This window comes from Carya illinoinensis, chromosome 14, assembly GCF_018687715.1.
Source record: "Carya illinoinensis cultivar Pawnee chromosome 14, C.illinoinensisPawnee_v1, whole genome shotgun sequence".
NCBI lineage: Eukaryota > Viridiplantae > Streptophyta > Magnoliopsida > Fagales > Juglandaceae > Carya > Carya illinoinensis.
In genome coordinates this window covers 32,617,258-32,638,222 of record NC_056765.1, presented here as the reverse complement: position 1 = coordinate 32,638,222, position 20,965 = coordinate 32,617,258, and the positions used below count along the sequence as shown (strand labels likewise).

Genomic DNA, 20,965 nt, shown 5'->3' with positions numbered 1-20,965 from the left:
GATATCAAGAGATCAATAGATACTTGAAATCACTCCCACTTGACTATAAGATGTATTTAAAACACTAAACTTCACTTTTGCCACTCACTCAAGCTTCACAATTGGACTTACTTTGACTCCACATGCACTTGCACCCTAGTAAATGCATGCATGCCAAACTTTGAATTGATTTGCGCTTAGCATTATTATCTCCTTACTCCAAATCGAGCCTTTACTACCACTGATCCAAGTAACAATCAAAAGAAGGTTCTTGACTGCTAACCTTGTCAGTTAATGTAATATGCAATCGATGATGCGCAAAATGGAGAAAATCATCACCTTCGTGTGTAATAGGAAAATAAAGATTATAACTACTAGCATCCCTACACGAATAGACATACATACCCTTAATATGAGCATTTTGTCAAGATAGAATTGTGTTAGCATAACCATAGTTTCATTATTTGATTAAGGACATAATGATATTATGTCAACACCACGAGTAACTTGACACTGCTCTAAAGTCAAGTCTTCCTACTTTCTAAAAGAAACAAGAAAAGCAAAAATGGTGCGCCACTAAATATTTTTTTCTTACAAACTCGTACGAGGTAAAATGAAAGGCAAACGTGCAGCTTTAATACCAATTTATCATACATAGGAGCACACGGCTCAGCTGCTGCCGTAGCTAAGCTCCTCAATCGTTTTTTACAATTGACATGAAATCCTACATAAATGATAGGAAGAGGAACACCAAAATCTCACTTTCTTTTGACCTAGAAACTCCTTGCAATTACAAAAGAATCAAGATACCGTCCGCCCATAACACAAACAAGCCAGATAGAGATTCTTTTGCCACTTTTCCTGCACATAAACCAGAAGCATAGATGAAAAGTTTAGTATTTCACATCTCAGAAAAGGTACAATGAACCTATATCTGCACCTCATAGAAATAATCTCATCCCAGAAGAATATACTCCCCAACACATTTACCTTAACATGGGTGCTCGGAAATTGGGATGTCTGCAATGTCTCTTGTGTTTTGTCACCAGGTTTGCACCTAGGCACACTCAAAATGAGGGCAGCTTGATCCCATGTAGCAGCTATCGATGTAATTCGGTAACCACTGTCCCAGCGCCTATGGATTCCCTCACTGGGATAAAGAAAATCAAGCTCCACAACCTTATACAAAGCAATGACAGCATAGGTCAAAGAACCCGAGGGGAAGAATAGCAACCATGCCAATTTGTCTTCAAATGTGAAGAAACAATGTTGAAAATATGATCGATTTGTCTACCAACTAGTTTCAACCCTAGGTCACGTTGCTGAATTCAACATATGCAGTCAAGTCCATGATCATAAGTTGTTTCAAATCTATTTGGTAACAAAATTTACACAAGTCAAGCAGAGTGAAAAATAACGTCATGAAAATTCCAACTTTTATCTCCTCTCATGGATTTCCAACAAGTCAAATTAACATTTAAAAGCCATTATTAAGTTACGTCTCCTAATTAAATAATATAAAAGGCGAAAGAATAGTTCGCTCTAAGGGTGGGAGTACCTTTAGAGATAAAGGTAAGGAGAGGGCTGTTAATGTTATTTATGAAACCTAAAATCATTTCTTAGAATGTTTGGGGGTTGAACGACTTTAGAAAGCGTCTTCGTGTGAAAATATGTTAAGGCAGTGGAAGGCTGATATTTACTATTTCCAAGAAACTAAACTGAAAATTGTTAGCCATTTGGTAATTCATAATTTATGGAATTGTAACTATGTGGGTTGGGTTGAGTTAGTCTCTAATGGAGCTTCCGGTGGTATCATTGTTATATGGGATCGAAGGGTAGTGGAAGTAGTGAATCATTATGTGGGAGAATTCTTGGTGGCTTGTCATTTTAAGAATGTAGTTGATGGTGTTGAATGGGCTTTTGCTGGTATTTATGGGCCAAATTTAGACTCTTGTAGGAGTTTATTGTGGGATGAAATTGCGGGCATTTGTAGTTGGTGGGATCTTCCATGGTGTTTTGGAGGGGATTTCAACATTACTCGTTTTTCTTGTGAGAGAGTCGGGGATTCGATAATTTCTAAAGCTATGTTTGATTTTTCTGAATTTATTTCTATGATGCAATTGATTGATTTGCCCATGGTGGGAGGAGATTTCACTTGGTCAAATGGAAGAGCTTGGTCCCGTATTGATAGGTTTCTTGTTTCAGCATCTTGGGAAGCCTTTTTTCGGAGTTAAGTCAGAAAAGGTTACAGTGTGTGGTTTCTGACCATTATCCTATTTTGTTGGACTGTGGGGGCATCATTAGTGGTCTAAGATCCTTTAAATTTGAAAATATGTGGTTGAAGGAGGAAGGTTTCGTTGATAGAGTTAGAAGGTGGTGGGCCTCCTATCACTTTATTGGTACACCTAGCTTTATCTTGGCAGGAAAATTAAAGGAGCTCAAAAAAGATTTGAAGAAATGGAATGTTGAGACATTTGGCAATGTCAAAAAGAATAGATTACTCCTGCTGGAACAGTTGAATAATTTGGAGGAAAAGGAGTTGAGGGGTACAATTTCTAGTGATGAAAAGGAATTGAAGGCAAGGGTGTCGGCGGATATTGATAAATTTATGCTTATGGAAGAAATTTCTTGGAGGCAAAAATCCAGAATTTTATGGCTTAAGGGAGGAGACAAATGTACAAAATTATTTCATAGAACGGCTAATTCTCATCGTAGATATAATGCCTTTGAAGTCCTCCATGTTGATGATAATGTGATTTGTGATAAGGAGATTGAAGAGCATATTGTGAATTTTTATGAGAAACTTTTTCGAGAAGAATTCTCTTAGAGGGGCTGGTTTTCGACTCCATTGATAATCAAACTGCAATTTGGTTGGAGAGGCCTTTTGAGGAAGACGAAGTTCTTGATGTGGTTAGGGGCATGTCTAAGGATAAAGAAAACAAGTAAGAATCCGCCACAGCAGCCCCTTTACATTTAGCGATCCTGAAAAGGCAAGAAAATGCTAATTTAAGAGCTAAATCACCACACCAAACATCATGCCAAAAAGAAATGTTGGATCCTGTCCCCACTTTGAGATTAGTGTTTCTGATAAAGTCCCCCCATCCCATTCGAATGGACTTCCATAGACCCACCCCAAACACCCCTTTTATTTCATTAGTACACCAGTTCCCCCACATCCTTCCATATTTAGCATCAACGGCTTTGTGGAATGAGTTATTTGTTAAGGTAGGTATCGATTGGGTAATGCCTTTTCATGTGGTGGAATTTTTGGCTTGCTAGCAAGGTGCAGCTGGAAGTGGACGAAGTACAGAGGAGTGGAGAATGATTCCCCTGTGCTTATTCTGGTGTTTATGGCTTGAGAGAAATGGGAGGTGTTTTGAAGATCGTGAACACACAAGGATGGAATTTAGAGACTTTTTCTTCAACACTTTAAACTTTTGGGTGAATAATCTTTTGAGGGATATCAACATTTGTAATGCTTTTTCTTAGTACTGTTTTTGCTTTAGATTGTACTTAGGTGTATTCTCTTGTATACTACCTGTATACTTGAGCTATGCCTATTTACTATGAATAAAATCTCTTTTATCTATAAAAAATAAAAAAAATAAATAAATAATATAAAATATATAATGAAATATTCTTCCCCCACCCCCCCCCCCCCCAAAAAAAAAAGAAGAAAAACTATAAGAAAAATAGTCTTTTCCAACACCATTAATCGCTGCAAATAATCCCTAAAATAGCTGCATGTTCGCTATCAGGGATTTCTACTGCGCTGGACGTTAGTCGTATTTGTTTATTCACTTATAAACAAAACCAGCCGGAAATAACACCTCATTTGCAGCCATTTACATCACTGCAAATACTGGACAAAATCGTTGCAACTGCACATCACAATTCTGTTTGAAATTGTTGGGAAAAATTATTTGCAGCGATTTGTAACTGTCGCAAATAGCTGGAGTATCGCTGCAAAAAGATGTTCTCATTTGCACAGTTTGAAAAAATCGATGGAAATAATATTTCTCACCTATGTAAAAATGCTGCAAATGCGCATGTCCAACAGCAATATGTTTATTGCCAACGGCTAAAAATCGCCAGAAATACTCAATTACAAATTAAAAAAAAAAAAATACTATCGACGCTGGAAAGCTGTTATAGCCTAAAACATACAATCGTAGTGGAAGATAACAATCAATTAATGCATAAAAATCAAATAGATAAACACCTAAATCTCAAGGAGACCCAGTAAGAGCATATTATTCTTAATTGATAATATTATTTCTGGGCATTAAGGAAATCCAACGATAGAAATGTGCAATTTATTAATATATATTGCAATAAAACTTGTAGGCTAGCTTATCAATAGCTCCAAAACCAAAAATAAGGCAAATCCTATCTCTAATATCAAATCCAAATCTATGCAAGTATGTAAATTACAGTTTAATATACAGTTCAATATAATTATACAGAACAGCAAGGTAGTGCTATATACATATACATACATAATCTGCTCCTTTGTAAAACCCAGTTTTATATACACACACACACATTTTGATCAGTTCGATTCTTGCAACTGAACAAGGATTAATTATGAAAATAAATTAACAAACATCGATCATAAGGCTTTTGTCTCAAAGCTAGCTCCAGCTAGAGTACGTAACGGGAAACAAGTAATAAGCTGGGAACTAATTAAGTTATCGGGATTAATATAGGAAGAAATAGAGTTAAAAGTATAGCATAATGTTTTGTAGAAAGTGTACAAATTGTAACAAAACAGGACAGAAAATCATTTCACCTCTTCAGGCTGTAGGTTGCACGATTTATGCTTGTTTCTAACTTCTCTCCACCTTGTTACACACCCAACTAAACAAGTATTAGAAGGAAAAAATGTCAGAACAGATGAGGTTGGAAGATACCATGACAGAATTTATGGTACTAAAATTTCAGAACTTGGGAATGTCTTGCTGGTATCTTTGAGCTAATTTCTCTAACAATTATCTCCTAAAACAATTATAGATTGTGGCACTCAAAGACATGGCCACTATTCTAATACAAATTGTACACAGCTAGTTTGCTATCAAAACATTTCTTCCTATTTTATCACCACCAAGTTGTCCATAAAAGTGATAGATGAAGGGAAAGGAGTAAAAGCAATTCCTCTAAAAAGAAAGTTCCTCCAGGTGCATGTTTTATAAAGAAAACACATACATTGACTTGTAAGAAATTGTAGGCTCTATGAAATAACCCTTCTCACATTGCCTCATTGAAGAAGCCATGTACATGGGCTATGCCTATTTCATTCATGTCAATATAATTTACTTCTTACTTATAAAAAAAAAAAAAAGTATATACATTGGCACTGCATGAAAAGATTATCATTTTCAGGCATATGAATCAGGACATGAACATCCAATCAGTAACCTCAATATTTCATCTCATGAACATTTTGTCAGATTTTTTTTTCTTGGTCTTCAGAAAGGGCATTTTGTAGTTAAAGGTGCCAGAGATGAGTTTAAAGAGATGGAACAGACAATTCAGTTAGAGCTGTTAATTCATTAGCTTCGTATGGATATAATACAGTTCTTGTCACAGCCTGCTGAATGTTCCAGGGAATAAAAGAAGGAGGCTCATCTCAGAAGTTTTTTTCCTTGGAACATCTTCAATATCACTACCTCAAGTACCTTCTTTTCTCCCAAAAATAGCAGCAACAAATAGAGGCCAAATAGCAGCAACAACAAATGGCATACCAGGAAGATACGTAAACCAAAACCAACACCACAACCAAGAAATAGCAGCAGTAAAAATTGAGGAAAATATGCAAACCATGCATTTCACAATAAAAATAGAGGAAAAACATGGGAGACCCAATCCAAGCAACCCGCAAGACCAACCCCCTGAGGAAAAAAATTAAAACTTAATAGCCAGGAAATACAGAAATGTTTGACACAGACTCAGCGATCCTAGAAATGATGTGCACCGAAAGATTTAAATCCAAAAATTCCTTCCCAGTCATAACAGGAAAAGCTATTAGGAGTTATGTTTACTGAAACCTTCTCACAACCACAGCTTAAAAAAAAAGTTTGTTCTGGACTCTGTCCTAGAGTTCCTTGGTCGACATAGATTTTCTAAAGTAATCCAGAAATTTTCAAAAAATATTTCTTCTAGTCTTTCATCCCCAGAATAAAACCATCCAAAAAACCCCATCTGACATCATTATAAAGAAGTACATGAACATATTTGAGCAAATATATTATAGAAGTTGGTTTAGTCTTATTTATACTCCACTTGCCAACACAGTGACCCCACTTAAACTAAACATGCTAACCCAACACAAGCATCTCAAAAATACCTTGCTCTCCATCTCAAACTTTTGAAATTCATTCACATTTTACCTCAAGACATGAAAATAAAGTCATCCGCCATCACTTACACACACAGCAGCTGAAATAGATGTAATTAATTACTTTAATATTTGAAAACGTGGCATGTATTAAGAGGAAACAAGAAAACCCCATATAATAACAGATATTTCTGTGATTTCAACACTACAATCCTGAAAGAAATGTTTGCATCATCTGGTTAAGCACTTCAATGGGCATGAATTAACAAATAAGCATTTCAATGGGCATGAACAAACAAATTCCTGGCGATCCTGAAGTTATTAAAGGTACTTTGTATATATATAACTTGTAAGGCATCAATATTATGTTTTAAAAAGATACTATAAAGGCTCCTTCCTCCCTGCTCCCCCTTTATTTTCTTTTGTCTGCTATTTATTGAAGATCCTACCTTTTTATTATAAAAGGGGGAAAGGGGCAAACAATATAGGGGATATTTGTTTATTTCAAATTTTTATCTGATTATTTATTTCACTTTAATTTGGTTATTTTAATGATCTGGTGGAGCAGGAGATGGGTCCGCTCGGAGGACTGATGAAGAATTTGCAAGGGAATTGCTGGCTGGAGTAAGTCTCCAAGTAAAACATAAGCTTTCATTAATCTATGTCTAAGATACTCTTTGAACAAGAGACAGAGAAAAAAATGAACGAACTTGGAATAAGTTTTGAAATCTATAAATGATATATATGTTTAAGTTCAGTTTCTTTTCCTGTCTTCTCAACTGCTAAACCACGTAGGTCATGTTTCATATGTCAAAACATACCCATTCTAATTTATCTGCAGGAATTCCCTCCATCAAGCAAGTTGGATGGTAAAATATATGGTGATCAAACTAGTACAATAACCAAGGAGCACATAGAAAAGTACTTAAATGGGCTCACCATAGATGAGGTAATTGTACTGATTATTAGCTCACTCACAATAGTCGTATAGTTATTCCATAACCAATAAATATGCTAAAGAATGTCTATCACAACATCTTATCAAAAAATTTCACAAATGTTACTATGTTTCATATACTTATAATCTACAGTTAAACCATGCAAAAATTAATGCCCTATGTCTGGAGGCTTATGCTAACAAACCAGTACAGTGTTATAACCTTTGTAGATACAGCTTAGCATAATTTTATCAAATAAAAGGTCTAAAATTGGGTTTTTGTAATGCCCGCTAGCTAGCATGATCCTTATAACTCAACCCAATTCTGAAGCAACTAGGATTAATGCAAGAGCATGATCCTTATTACTAGCAAGCATGCGCAAGAATTTCTTGGCCTAAAAAGTTTTAGATGTTCTATTCTTGTCTGATCTTGATGATCTATGTGCAAGGTAAAAAAGCAGGATGAGTTCTTTATTTAAACATTTGTTTTATTTTTCCAACCCGGCAAAGATCATTTGAAAGTAAGATATGTTCTTCATCAATGATGGCATGACCATCAATTTTCAACATCAATTTTGCAACACAGCAACCTAAGGGATAGAGCTAGACAAATGAAATGCAGAGATACTTTCTATATCATTTTGATCTATATTCTATGTGGACCTATCTCTTTCAGCTAACCAAAAAATGATGTCAGAGCAAGTGCTTTCACTAAAACAGAGGGATATCTTCAAATGATGCCCAGCATCTCAAAACAGAACCAAAACACTTCAGTTCTTCTTCAGAAATCTAATAGTCAGATGTTTACATAAACAATTATTTGTTTATGTAATGATATACAAGACAAAAATTATAAATATGAATTGATTAGGAAAACACAAGTAGTAACAATAACTCCATGTACGCAAAGAGCTAGGGCAACATAAAGAAAATACGTAGTATTGGGGAAGAAACTTACTTTAAAGAAGAAAACAAGAATGAAGCAGGCAAAGAACTCCTTGCTTTCATGGTAATTTCCCTTACTGCGCAATTTTGTCACTGTATTGTTAATGTCAGTCACTGTGAATGATAGGAGTGAAGAGTATCCATTCTGCAAGACATGGTCACTGGGAAAATGGATTAGCAACTGAAATGTATAACATCATTTATATTGGTTTTTGGATTGAGCTATGGCTATATATGAATGAATATAAATGAATATAAATTGAGAAGCTACATAACGCAACATAATATTTAAACAAATGATTAAGCTAAATGAATACAACGGGTGTGAACTATTTCTCTGGAATAACCCATAACCAGTCTGGTCATTGGGTTTTGAGGCTCTATATGAAAAATATTATATAGGATAAAAATTGTGTTCTGGTCCTACATTTGTCTACATATATCTAGTATTATATGCCCACAAGCTCATGCTTGCTTAAGATCAGCCAACAACTTTCCTTTTTTCGAAGGTAATATTGAACTTGAATAATTGATATCCTGCAATTATTTTGCAGACTTTACTCGTGTAGCAAGTTCTTCTGTCAACTATAATTGATAGTTGTTATTGTATTTCTACTGGGCTATGCCTACTCTTTGATAAATAAAACTTGCTTACTTATAAAAAATAAAAATAAAAAATTCTTTTCCTTGGAAGAAGATATAGAGCAACTTGCCATTTTTATGCTCAAACTATATCAAGCAAATTTGAAGAAAAGCAACATCCAACTCAATTTATACATAAAAACATAAATCCGAGAACACCATATAATTTTGACGGGTAGGTGATGGACAGGGGCTAGGTCTTAAACTTACATAGCAATCCAAAAATCAAGGTATTGTAAAATACAGCTCTTACGAACTAGATACATATCACAAAATACACAAATTCAAGCAAACTGAAAAAAGTAACAGCTTAAGGAATTGGGTTTCCTAATCATCGAGAAGATAAGGACTTTTGGCACCCAAAAAAAGAATACAAAAATGCAAGAAGGAAAATAAACAAACTAAACACACTGATTAAATAAACACCCAGAGTCGTGGTTGATGAAGCTTCATATGATGGGGCTTCAATGGATTTCGAGGGATGGGAATAGGGATTGGGCTAAGGCTTCAAAGACTCTGATAGGGGGAGGAAATAATTGCTTCGAACGGAGGGGGAGGGTGGAAGTGAGTCTGCGATGGCGATTTCGAAGACTGGGTGCTGGGCGACGAAAGACTAGAGAGGTCGACGCGGGCGGGATTTCTCAAATGCGAAATAGTGTTCCAGGGGGAAAGGGCATTTTGGTACGTTTTGGCGCCGAGTGATTTGCTCTTAAAAAACACTAGTTTCATCGGGCCATTTATTGTCGGAACTAGTTTTTTTACATTTTGCAGCAAATTTTATGTCGCAAAAAATAAAAAAATCGCTGCAAACATCCATTTCAAAACTTTATGATGTGTTTTTATATTACAGCAAATATTTTCGTCGCAAAAAGTCAAAAAATCGTTGCAAAAGATCAATTTCAAAACTTGATATTAAAAGTCCGCAGCAACATCAAAATCGCTGGAATTAATGATTTATTGCAATAATTTTATTCCCAACAATACTTAAATCGTTGCAAAAGATCATTTTTCTTGTAGTGCCCCCACAAATAAAAAGAAAAAGAAAAATCAAAGAAACACTAGGAAAACAAAAGGGCAGCTTGTCTTTCACTTTCACCACATTTTTGTAGGAACACAGAAAAATTGAAGTGAGAACAGAATATGTTTGTACATAGAACAAGCAAAATTCAACCTGATCACTGAAGCCAGCATTACGAGGCATGACAACACCCCAGTGGCTCCCGGCAGTTGCCATTGAGGTCACATGGAACCCTTCCCTCCACTTGTTTACTCCCGGTAGGGGAAAGAATTGCTCACTTTGTAAGACTGCTGAGTGTATTGGGTACCTGCAAAAATTTAGGTCAGAACTTAGTCAGTTGAGGATGAATACCATAAAGTAAAACCAGCATACCGCAGATGTCCCAAATCTTTTTAATGCACAAGAAAAAAGCTTTTGACCAAAACAAGCCACCAAACAGTATGCCTCTCACAAAGTTCTCGTTAGAAATGACATAAGATGTGCCACTTTTTCCAAGACAATGTGAATTATAGTATCGGATTGGTGTAGTTTGGGTTAAAAGAGCAGAGAATCCATCGATCATCTATTGATACATTGTGAGATTGCCACGACTTTGTGGAATGACTTTTTTGCTGGGGTGGGTGTAGCTTGGATGATGCCAAGAAGGGTGATCAACCTCTTAGCTTCATGGAGAGGTCTCCAAGGCACTTCTCAGATTTTTGTAATTTGGAAGATGGTACCAATATGCCTATGGTGGGTTCTTTAGAGAGGAATGAGTGTAGCTTCGAAGATGGATGAACTTCGAAACATTTTTTTTACACCTAGTTCCAATGGTCGATTGTAATAAATAATGGCATGACCATTCATGAATTTCTTGTATCACTAGAAACATCACTCCTAGAAGTTGCTCTTGTATGTGACCGGTGTACTTGGACTTTTGCCTATTCCTATGATCAATAAAATCTTATTTATGAATCAAAAAAATATAACTAAGGCTTTATGGGATGAGATCTTTTCTAGGTTTGGTTTTGCCTAGGTTGTGCCTAGGAGGGTGGTTGACTTATTGTTATGTTGGAGAGGAATTCAACGCAATCTTCAAATCGCGGTTCTTTGGAGGATGGTGCCTCCATGCTTAATGTGGAGTAATTGGAACAAAAGGAATGGTGATATGAACCCTAGGGAATGTTCGATGGGACGGTTTAGGGACTTTTTCTTTCATACATTGTTACTTTTGGCTTCGGCCATTGTATTGAATGGGACTAGTTTTAATGACTTTTATGCCGATTTTCACAGCGCTTAGCTTGTAATTAGGTTCACATCTTGTATACTTCCTGTGTACCTGGGTTATGCCTAATATGTGTATTAACAAATTCTTCTCACCTATCAAAATACACACGCGCGCCGCATACACAAACACATATATATTTATATATCTAATAATGTAAACAAACCTTTAAACATAACCACAAGGGAGCTCCCATTGTTGGCACCAGCAATAGAACTGATGTAGTAGTTCTTTTCCCATTGTTCCATGATCCATTCCTATGGATTTGAAACATCAAAATTAATTGTTATTTCATGATAATATCCCCTGAGATGAATACAACTATAATATGTATGTGTATGGCACAGAAATTCACCTTGTGCAAGAAAAAAGGTGACAGCTCGTAAACTTGGCTTGTAAAACCAGTTCCAGCATCCATAATAAGTGCCCAGAGATTGGAACAAGATGCCACACAACTTATACGCAGGCCATCTGCAATCCCTCTCTCCACATGTTGTGCCAGCCATGCATCAGCTACATTATAATGGTACCTAAACATTAAATAAGTGAGGTGGTCATTTTTTTTTTTAGATAAGTAATAAGTGAGCAGGTCGTAAAGCAACTAACTCGGTGATCCTCTATGATTGTTCTTTACAAAAAGAAAATACATAAAACTGGTATGTTAATTTTTTCTAACACCAAAGCCTTTTCCAGCAAGGAAATAATAATGAGGTGATTAAGCCTTTCAACCAAACCAGGGATCACAGAAACCAAAAGACCAGGTGACCCCAAAGATAATCCAACAGCAAAGGTCTTGCACCCTATAAGTCCATCTCCTCAATATGGTTCCAATTACATTCTCAGTACCATAATTTCAATGAGTTTTGAACCATGGCTTTTTTTTAAAAAAAAAAAAAAAAGAGGACGGTACCTTGTGATTTGAAAGAGAATGGTGCTCACTTGATCAATTTAATGACCCTATCAGGCCTACCTTAGCATGGGGAACCCTCTTGTACACTACTGTCCCCCTTTTTAGGCTGTTTATAACACTACTCTTACACATTAAAAGTCAGGCTTATCTTAAATTTTTCTTTTTTGACATGTAATAAGAGAATTATCATAAAAGCGCAAAAGACAGAGTCTAATTACACGTGACATACAGGTCATTCACCTATCTATAAAGAAACAAATATACAAAAAAAATCATGTAAATTAAGCCTATTGAAGTCTATAGAAATTGTCCAAAGGAGTATAGTTTTGCGAAAGAAAGCCTTTAGCTCCATTATCCGTCCACAATCCATCAAAACTTCTTTTGCTTTCTTTCCATCCAAATACACGATATGGGGCAAGTAGGAACCATTTTCCACACTGCAGCAACTCGACAGCTACCAACTAACCTTCTCCAAGCTTTGTTTAATTTATTGAATGAAAGAGAGTCAGGAGGCAAAATCTAGACGTAATAAGGAACCAAACCATCTTCTGAGAAGAATTTTGATCAGCAGTGTTGCCGCTCAAACTTTTTTTGATTGGTAGTGTTGCCACTCAAACTTCATACTATAACATAGGATTTTTTGGCTCTCAAGATTAGTATCTAAAAAATCTAAATTGAAGCTTCTTCATCTTCATCTTTTCGATAGGTGGATATGAAGAGGCTAGTCTAATTCAAGCTTTTGTGGGCCCATTCTATGCGATTGAGTTGATACACCACATGAAACATTTTAGAGCATCAATTGCAGAAGAATACAGACCCCGCACAAAAACACACACATGCACACAAAGAAAGTATACGTTACAACTCAAGAAAAAAAGTATAGCAAGATGTAACTAGAAATTATAGACGAGAGGAGGCCCACTGCCATTTTACATTAAATCTGGCATCAAGCAACGATCTTTCATGAACAAATAAAGTGATGTTGATAAAAGGACATATAAGCCAATAGCAGAAAGGTTAAACACCAGAAACTTTTTTTTTTTTTTTTATAAGTAAATTTTAACATAGCAAGATAACGTAACACCAGAAACTTTGAAGTCAGATCCAAAGGTTCTCTCTTTCCTTTCAAATAAACCTGCCAAACCTTGAAAGCTGAACATCCAACACTTTCTTTCATTAGCTGCTCAATAGTTCTTCTCAGAACCAAGTTAGGAGCCACAAGTACCAAGGCACACATTAAAGATATAACATATTCATGCAGATTTTGGGAAACATAAAGAAGACGTTCTTAGATTTTATCCTCTCATAAGTAAAGTTCTAAAGACTAATTTCAAAAAATTTGTAGTACTTGATAAATAGTATTTTTTTTTTTATTTTTTTGATGTACGGGAACCCTCTTCAAGGTAGGGCCCTTCCGACCCACCCTTGCAAAATAAACCTCAGTCCCATGCACTGCACCCTCAGAAGTTTCTCTACATGGAAATGGTTAAATTGCTGGCTTTTCACCAAGAGGTGTGACCCCAAAAGATTGTTTGCACCCATGAGGTGTTGAACCTTGGACCTTGAAGGGAGTGATACTCCAAGGTCAATGCTTTCACCACTTCGACCAACCCCCTGGGGTTAGTATTTTTTTATTAAACAAGGTTTTATTAATGATGTTGACTTGATAAATAGAAAATACCACACAAACACCACTTGTGTCCCTAAAAGTTGCAACCAAGCCCTCAAATATTGTAATTGTTAAGACTTAGGTCCTTTTTTCAGCCACACTAATACTATTTTTTGTAAGATTGTTTTATTAATGATCAATAAAAGAGAGGACGGCATAATCGATATACGTGGAGGTATCCAACAAATACACCTAGTGAGAGAGAGAAGAACATAGAGAGTAAAGCTAGAGAGACAAAGTTTGGCTGCCATCCAATAGTAGATTGCATTAAAAAGGACAGCCCGGAGGTCTTCGATGTTGCATTGGGTATCCTCAAAACTTGTTCATTGCTTTCCACAATATCTCAGTGAGTTTGTTCTCAAACCACCCCTTCCAATATGCCAAAATATCTACCACCTTTCTAGGCATCACCCAACTCAACCCAAAAATTATTTTTTTGATTGGTAAATCGACCCAAACGAATTAAAAACATAGAAGTGTTCAATAAGTAATTCTAGAAATACTGAACTATGTGATCATTATGCCATTCATGTTCAAGGATTCTAGAGAATTGTTTCATCTACATGAATTGGCCACTTGGCAGAAGCACTAGCCGATTGACTCTTGCTCACTAATGCTAATATATGATGTCACATTTAGTAGCTGATATCAAATGACTTATTGATAATTTAGCAAAACTTCCAAAAAGAGAACCAACCGAGTTTAGGGCTAGTGACGTGATTCCAATACCCAGTCAAAACCATGCTCTCTTTTCAACTGATTATTCAATTATTACTATTTTTTTTTTAATAATTATTCAATTAATAAATCTTCTAAGTCTTAAATTTCTAACGCATATTTGGACTTACTGAAACTCTATTAGTTTCTCTGCCCGCCAGAGGGGTGGTGTTTAATTGAGTGTGTGTGTGCACGAGCACGTGTGTGTGTGTGTGTGTGTGAGAGAGAGAGAGAGAGAGAGAGAGCGCAAAAGCAAAATGTAGACCTACCACTGTTTCATTAGAGCCTAGCATCGTAAACTGAATTCCACTGTGTAGCAGGAACTCCTAAACGAACCTTCTTCTTGGGCTGCCCATCATCATCATCCTCAATATTCAACCTACCCCGTTTTTGACCAACCTGACAAACATGTCAACAGCAGTTGCATAAAACACCTCTGAATAAAATAACTATAGAATCAGAACTTAGCCCATCAGTGCTTATTGGCCTTAAAGCTGGATTATATATTACCAAAATTACCTTTTGAGCACCATCAGTGCTGATTGGCCTTAAAGCTGGATTAGGGCTATTAAACCCTCGAACAAAGATATTAGCTTGGCATAGTTAGGCTCCTCATCAAATTTCATGTTCACCACAATCTCAAGAAATTGCTTAAGAGGTGGCGAGCAGAAGCAGCATAGCATTTTAGAAGAGGTTGCCATCTTTTTTTTGCAAACTAGAAATGATTTGTTATCATCCTATCAGTGAAAAATGGACAGAAAGAAAACATTCAAAATGGTCCCAAAAGCAACTCCAAAGACAATAACAAATACTCTAAATGGTATATGTGTTAGTACCTCATAGCCTTGCCAAGGCAACCTACCTCGATGGAGAAAGATGAGTGTGTATGCAAGAGACTCAAGATCATCTCTTCTACTAGTAGTTCTTCCCAGGTAAGCGTGAACACTAGCATATCGAACGATTCCTCTGGGACAGACAAGAAAAGGTATCAAGACCATCAGTAAAATAGTTTTCTTGCAAACCACTGGCCTAAGGACAAAAAGATTCATTCACCTAAACATATCAGGACGTTGATCATATTCAACATGTTGTCCATTAGAGCTATCTCTCCACTTTGTTGCTGCAATCATGAATTGATAATGACAACGTAAGAAAATGTGTAGAATAAATTAATTTGAGTGTGTAAGAATTACATGAAATTTACTCGCCTAATCCAAGGTTAACAAGAAACAACTTCTTCTCTTGCGATGAAGATGGCTGCCCAAGACTCAAATAAAAAGTTCTCTGGCTTGACATCACCATGGAAATAACTACTATCAAACAGATACATGATTACTAATTATACAGATTCAATATTTCACAATAAAAGGACCATCAAACAAGGCCATTTGATGCAGCATTGCCAATATATATATATATATTTTTTTTTAAATACAAAAGCAGCAACCGAACCTTACAAAGTCGAGAAAAACTACTACAATCACATACCCTCTTGCATGCATCTTCTCTAGAATTGATAAGGACCCAACTGCTATACAAGCAACCATTTCTGAGGACATCCTGTGTGTATATATCATTGTGTGAAAGATTTAGAAACAAGACATACATTTTGAGAGACAAGGAATGAAGAGAGGAAGAAGAAACATTGTTAGACCAATAACATATACTTCTAAAATAAAGAAAAACAATGTTAGACTCTAAACAAAATTCATGTTTCAGAAAAGCATTTAACAACAATCAAAATTGAAGTAGCTTGTTGTAGTAATTGTGGCCAGAAAAACAAAAGAAACTAGAATAAGACACACAAAAAACACAAGCTAGTCTGCAGGTGAACACAAACAAATGTAAATTAATTTTTTTTAATTAATAAGAAATTTTATTACCAAAAATAGGCAAAGCCCAAGTACACAGGATGTATACAAAGGAAATATCTACTACACTCTAGAAAGCAGAAAAAAGAAGGCTAATACAAATCAGAAAATTATCATCATTTAGTACAAGAGTCTTTGCCCACAAACAAAAATTACTATAGAAAAAATAAGGTGAAATATAAATAAGGTGAAAAACCAAACATAAAATATTCCCCTAAATGAATTGACCTAATTATCTTCATTTGTAGCAAACTAAAATATGTTGAGATCTTTGCCCATCACAGGTGCCCCCTAAAAAAGCGTGGACAAGATTTCCATCACCTCCACCCTCTCCTTTTTATACGGGTGGGTGTAGGACAGGAATGAAGGGCTGATATTCAATTCACTTTTTTAAGATATATACAAAAAAATTGCAATTTTATAACAGTTCAAGATTAACTTCAAGAGTAACAGTTGAAGATCACCTAACTAGATGGGTGTCTTTCTTTTATATGTCTGTGTACTTGGATTGAGTCTTTTGCATTTTTTTTAACAAATTTATATTACTTCTCAAAATAGATTACATTAACAAAAGTAGGATGCTACATCCACCTAAATATTTCATAACCAAAATGGCATAGGGCATTTTTATATTCATGGTCGGGCTGCGATTATTTAAGATGACAACCACCTGAATACAAGATTTCTTGATTTTCAAAGAGAATCCATAAAACAAGCCTGTACAAACTCCAAACTATCATCTTAAACTGAAAATATCACCACTATTAACCACATTTTTGTTTCTTTCAGAAACCAGGAAGAAAATACAGTTAAAAGGAGAGTACAAATCGCTCTTTGCTGCTTCATTACAGTGTTAGCCTATAAAGGTCATGGAAGTGATCTTTAGTTCCTAGTTGTATCACTGGTTGGACACTCATATGCTTGGTTGCCACTCTTGTATATGTCCCGTGTACTAGGGCTATGTCTACCTATATCCTCAATAAAACTCTTTGTTTACTGATCAAAAAAAGTTCAAAGTCATATATTTTCGTGAAACACCTTGTGGCTGGTTTCAGCATTCTTCGCCAACAGAGCATATAAGCAGTGGAATTTAACTCACGGGGCTTTGCAATATAATTTGAATCATGCTGATTTGATAGAAACTCTTTAATTTTTTTAAGGAATAAAATCAGGAGTTCTGGTAGATCATAATTGTGGATACTAACGATTCCTACTTTTAAAGACCCTTTTTTCTGCATAATTACATCCTTTTTTTCCCTTAATTTTCTTTTGAAGTTAGACCCAAAGCTACGTGTACTTTCAAGTATTATAAACCTGTGACTTTGAAGGCATGATACTTAGTTTACTAAAGTCTAAAAGTCTTTCCTTTAAATAACTTAATTGAGCTTTGCCTCCAACCAAGCCCACAACAGTCATCTATAACAAACTCAAGTTTAAGATTTCAAGAAAGCACAGGACGACAGTAGAACAATAAAAATTATGACACTCTAGGAGGTAAAGAAAGATACAAGCATGGGATACTCACGCCTGCCCTGTAGTATTCCAAACATCCCACAAGCTGGGACCTAGCATGTCCATAACCTGCATATAAACAAGTATAAAAGTTTAACCAACAAGTTATAATGGAGAGATGGTAAAGATGCAGTTTGTGTGGATCATTCCATAACATAATAGTCTCCTTGCCTCCTTTTATAGTGACTTTTGGCACTCCATGACTACCACCAAGAGTGCTGTTCAAACAAAATGAAAGAAAAATCATAAATAAATGCATATAAATAGACACACACACACACATATATGGTACAATGGTCCACAATCCTTATAAAAAAATTAACCCAGAAAAAGGACCTACTTGTACACTTGCCACTCATATGGTGGACCATAGTTGCAGCCTTTACTGTTTCTATGCTCGAATTTCAGAGCTACCTGTGTATTCCATTTTCAAGTGCAGTACAATCACTCAGCATCATGAGTGCCATTTACATGTGTCATGGCAGCCAATGCTTGAGGAATGTCATCTGGCTTAAGAGCGTGATCAAACCGGTGCTAGCATTTTAACGCAATATGCCCCTTTTTTTGCAAATTTGACAAGTCTCCATGCGAGTAATGTCTCGAGAAGAGTCACGTACATTATTTGGGGCAGAGTTGTGTTGTGTCCCACTGGGAGAGGGATTTGGGCGTGACACGTTATTGGCTTGGGAGAAGCCACGTCCGCAGGAAGAGAAGTACTTCGGTTTAGAATTCTCGTTCCTTGCGTTTTGACCATGAAACACATAACTTTGTGCATTGTAGGTCTTGTGAAGTTGGGTTCGTGTCTCAAACCCCTGTAGCAGCGCCACAACCTTAGCATAAGAAGGCATCGGCGGTTCGAGCATGGTGGTGGTGAAGGGTTCGTACTTCGGTCTGAGGCCGTTGAGAAGGGCAAACACCTTCAATTTGTCACTCACCGGTCGATCAGTTGATGCTAGATTATCACATACAGTTTTGAAATTTCTAAGATGGTCCTGTAACGAAACCGATGCCTCCTTCTGCATGTAGGTGAGTTGCTAAGTAAGTTGAAATTCTCTTTCTTGGGACTCCTGAGCATTGGCCTCTTGAAGAGCATGCCAAACTTGGTAGGAAGTTTCAAGCCCTATGACTAAGCCGAATGATTCCTCGGACAGTGTACCGATGATCCCACCCTGAAGCAATCGATCCTTCTTCCGCCATTGTAGGTAAGTGGGGTTGGTTTCTTTGTGGGTGATTGTTGTTAGTAATCGGTGGAGGAACAGAATTGATGAGGTGGTTCATGAGATCTTGGCTCTCAGCCAAGGCCACGACTTGTTATCTACATGGGGGATAATTTCCCAGGTTCAACCGTAAAAGTTATTGACAGATAGTGAAATGGCTGCTGTGGGAGTAAGACTCTCTTACTCTAACAATGGCTCTAGATGCCATGAAGACAATTGTGAACCAACTGTACGTGGAAATGTGTCACACAACGTGAGAGCATTGAGAGTCTTCTATTATATATAAAATATGTAGTCTATGTACATACTCAAAGAAATTATGAATATACTTAAAACTAAATCACACATTGCTCAAGTAAGACTCTTGAATAGCCTTTGAGTCCTATATATGGTTGGCCTCCTATACCAATTCATTACACACTCTTGCTCAAAAGTTAAATAAATTGTAATATATATTTATATATACAATTTGTAAATTATAAATATAAATAAATATAAATATATATTTATAAAATGAGGGGCGGGGTTAGGCCCTACCTGCCCCCGCCCTCGCTAGGGAGTTAGATGCGGTGCAGGTGGCCCCACCACCCACACTTGGCAGATGAGGGCAGGTTAGCGGGGTGCGGGGCTCCGCTGCCCACCCCTATATGAAAGGGATGGGGTGTGCTATCTTTATTGTTTGTGATTATCAACAATTCCATTCTCCATAAGGGAGTTCAATTTCTTTGTTATTTAAGGAATCGTTTTTTTATTCTTCACATATCAAGTTTACATTTTGTTTTGAAACGGATGCAGGTTATGTAGAACATTTTTACTACTCCCTTGCATTTCCTTTCTTGGAAGTCTCTTTCTTTAAGCCAATTGGATTATGGGTGTATATACCGGCTCTGATGTTTATGGAACGCTCCAAATTGAATAATTTGAATCAATTGAGCTTCATTAAGATTTTAATTACAGCAAAAATGGATAGCTTCCACTCTCGTACTCGAATAGAAGTGAAAGAATGCGGGGTGCATTTAGTTTGTCCAGATGATGCTAATTCAAAGTTCTTTGATAGCAATGTAGCATTGCTCCTCTGGGTTTGGGGTCTTCAATTTAAATTTCTATTGACGATTTTATTTGTCTTTGTACCAGAAACATCCCGATTTAAGCGACGAGCTTGAAGTGTTCATAAAATCCTAGATTGATTAAGGGAATGAAGTCTATCGACCACCCAAGCTTTTCTTCTTTATCATGTTTTTGGTACGTTATGCTACCTTTTCCCTTCATCTTAAGCTTACTACATCTCCATAAGCATGTAGTATAGTCATTTATGTTTCTATCTGTATAAAATATAATTAATGTTATGTGTATGGAAGTGATCAGGGAACCTTCGGTTGCATAATCATGGGAGAATATTTGACATGGAAGTCCTGCATGACGAGAAAACAAGATTAGATCCAGCAGGAGTCCTCTTTTAAGGTTGAGTTCTTTTGAGCATTGGCTTGGCATTGTTTCTTTTGGGAATAGAAGATCTTGACCATTTTATTTACGAGTTAGGAGTCGGGTCTCATGTAGTGTCAGCTTTCCAATTGGTTTGTTGCCTCATTTAAGCACCGCGACTTATCAATTCAAGAGAGATCAATATTATTATTATTACAAAAATTTTATTATCATTTAAGCACCATACTTATCAATTCAAGGTTTCTAAATTTGATTGTAATCAATTAATTCTATAGGAAATTTGAAGGTGGTGGCTAAGTACTGAAGTGCTTTTTCGTACGAAAAGTTATTTGAAATTAGTTTTCTCTTGGTGACCAAAAACTCGGCCAAAATGGCTGGAAGTGGTGCTGCATAGAACCTTCCCTTAATAAAATATGTAATATTTTTTTAGAAGAGTACAATATCTTAATTTTATTAATTAGCCCTCATTTATACTGGTAGATGAATACTGTCATAACCAAGATT

The 20,965-nt window shown here is 36.2% G+C and overlaps 2 long non-coding RNA genes and 1 pseudogene across 3 annotated transcripts; 1 reads left to right on the top strand and 2 right to left on the bottom strand.

Moving 5' to 3' along the window:
• Positions 1–588: 588 nt before the first annotated feature.
• On the bottom strand, positions 589–19,235 carry LOC122294439 (annotated as a pseudogene).
• Positions 4,565–10,005, bottom strand: LOC122294444. Of its 2 annotated transcripts, none has more exons than XR_006237618.1 (3): positions 9,252–10,005; positions 8,212–8,312; positions 4,565–4,839 (listed from the first exon to the last, which is right to left on the bottom strand). It is a non-coding gene; the product is annotated as an uncharacterized LOC122294444 (long non-coding RNA). The 2 variants fall into 2 exon arrangements; XR_006237619.1 differs by having other exon boundaries at positions 4,821–4,839; positions 8,212–8,359.
• On the top strand, positions 18,871–20,673 carry LOC122294445. The gene is made up of 3 exons (XR_006237620.1): positions 18,871–19,003; positions 20,153–20,260; positions 20,377–20,673. It is a non-coding gene; the product is annotated as an uncharacterized LOC122294445 (long non-coding RNA).
• Positions 20,674–20,965: the final 292 nt, after the last annotated feature.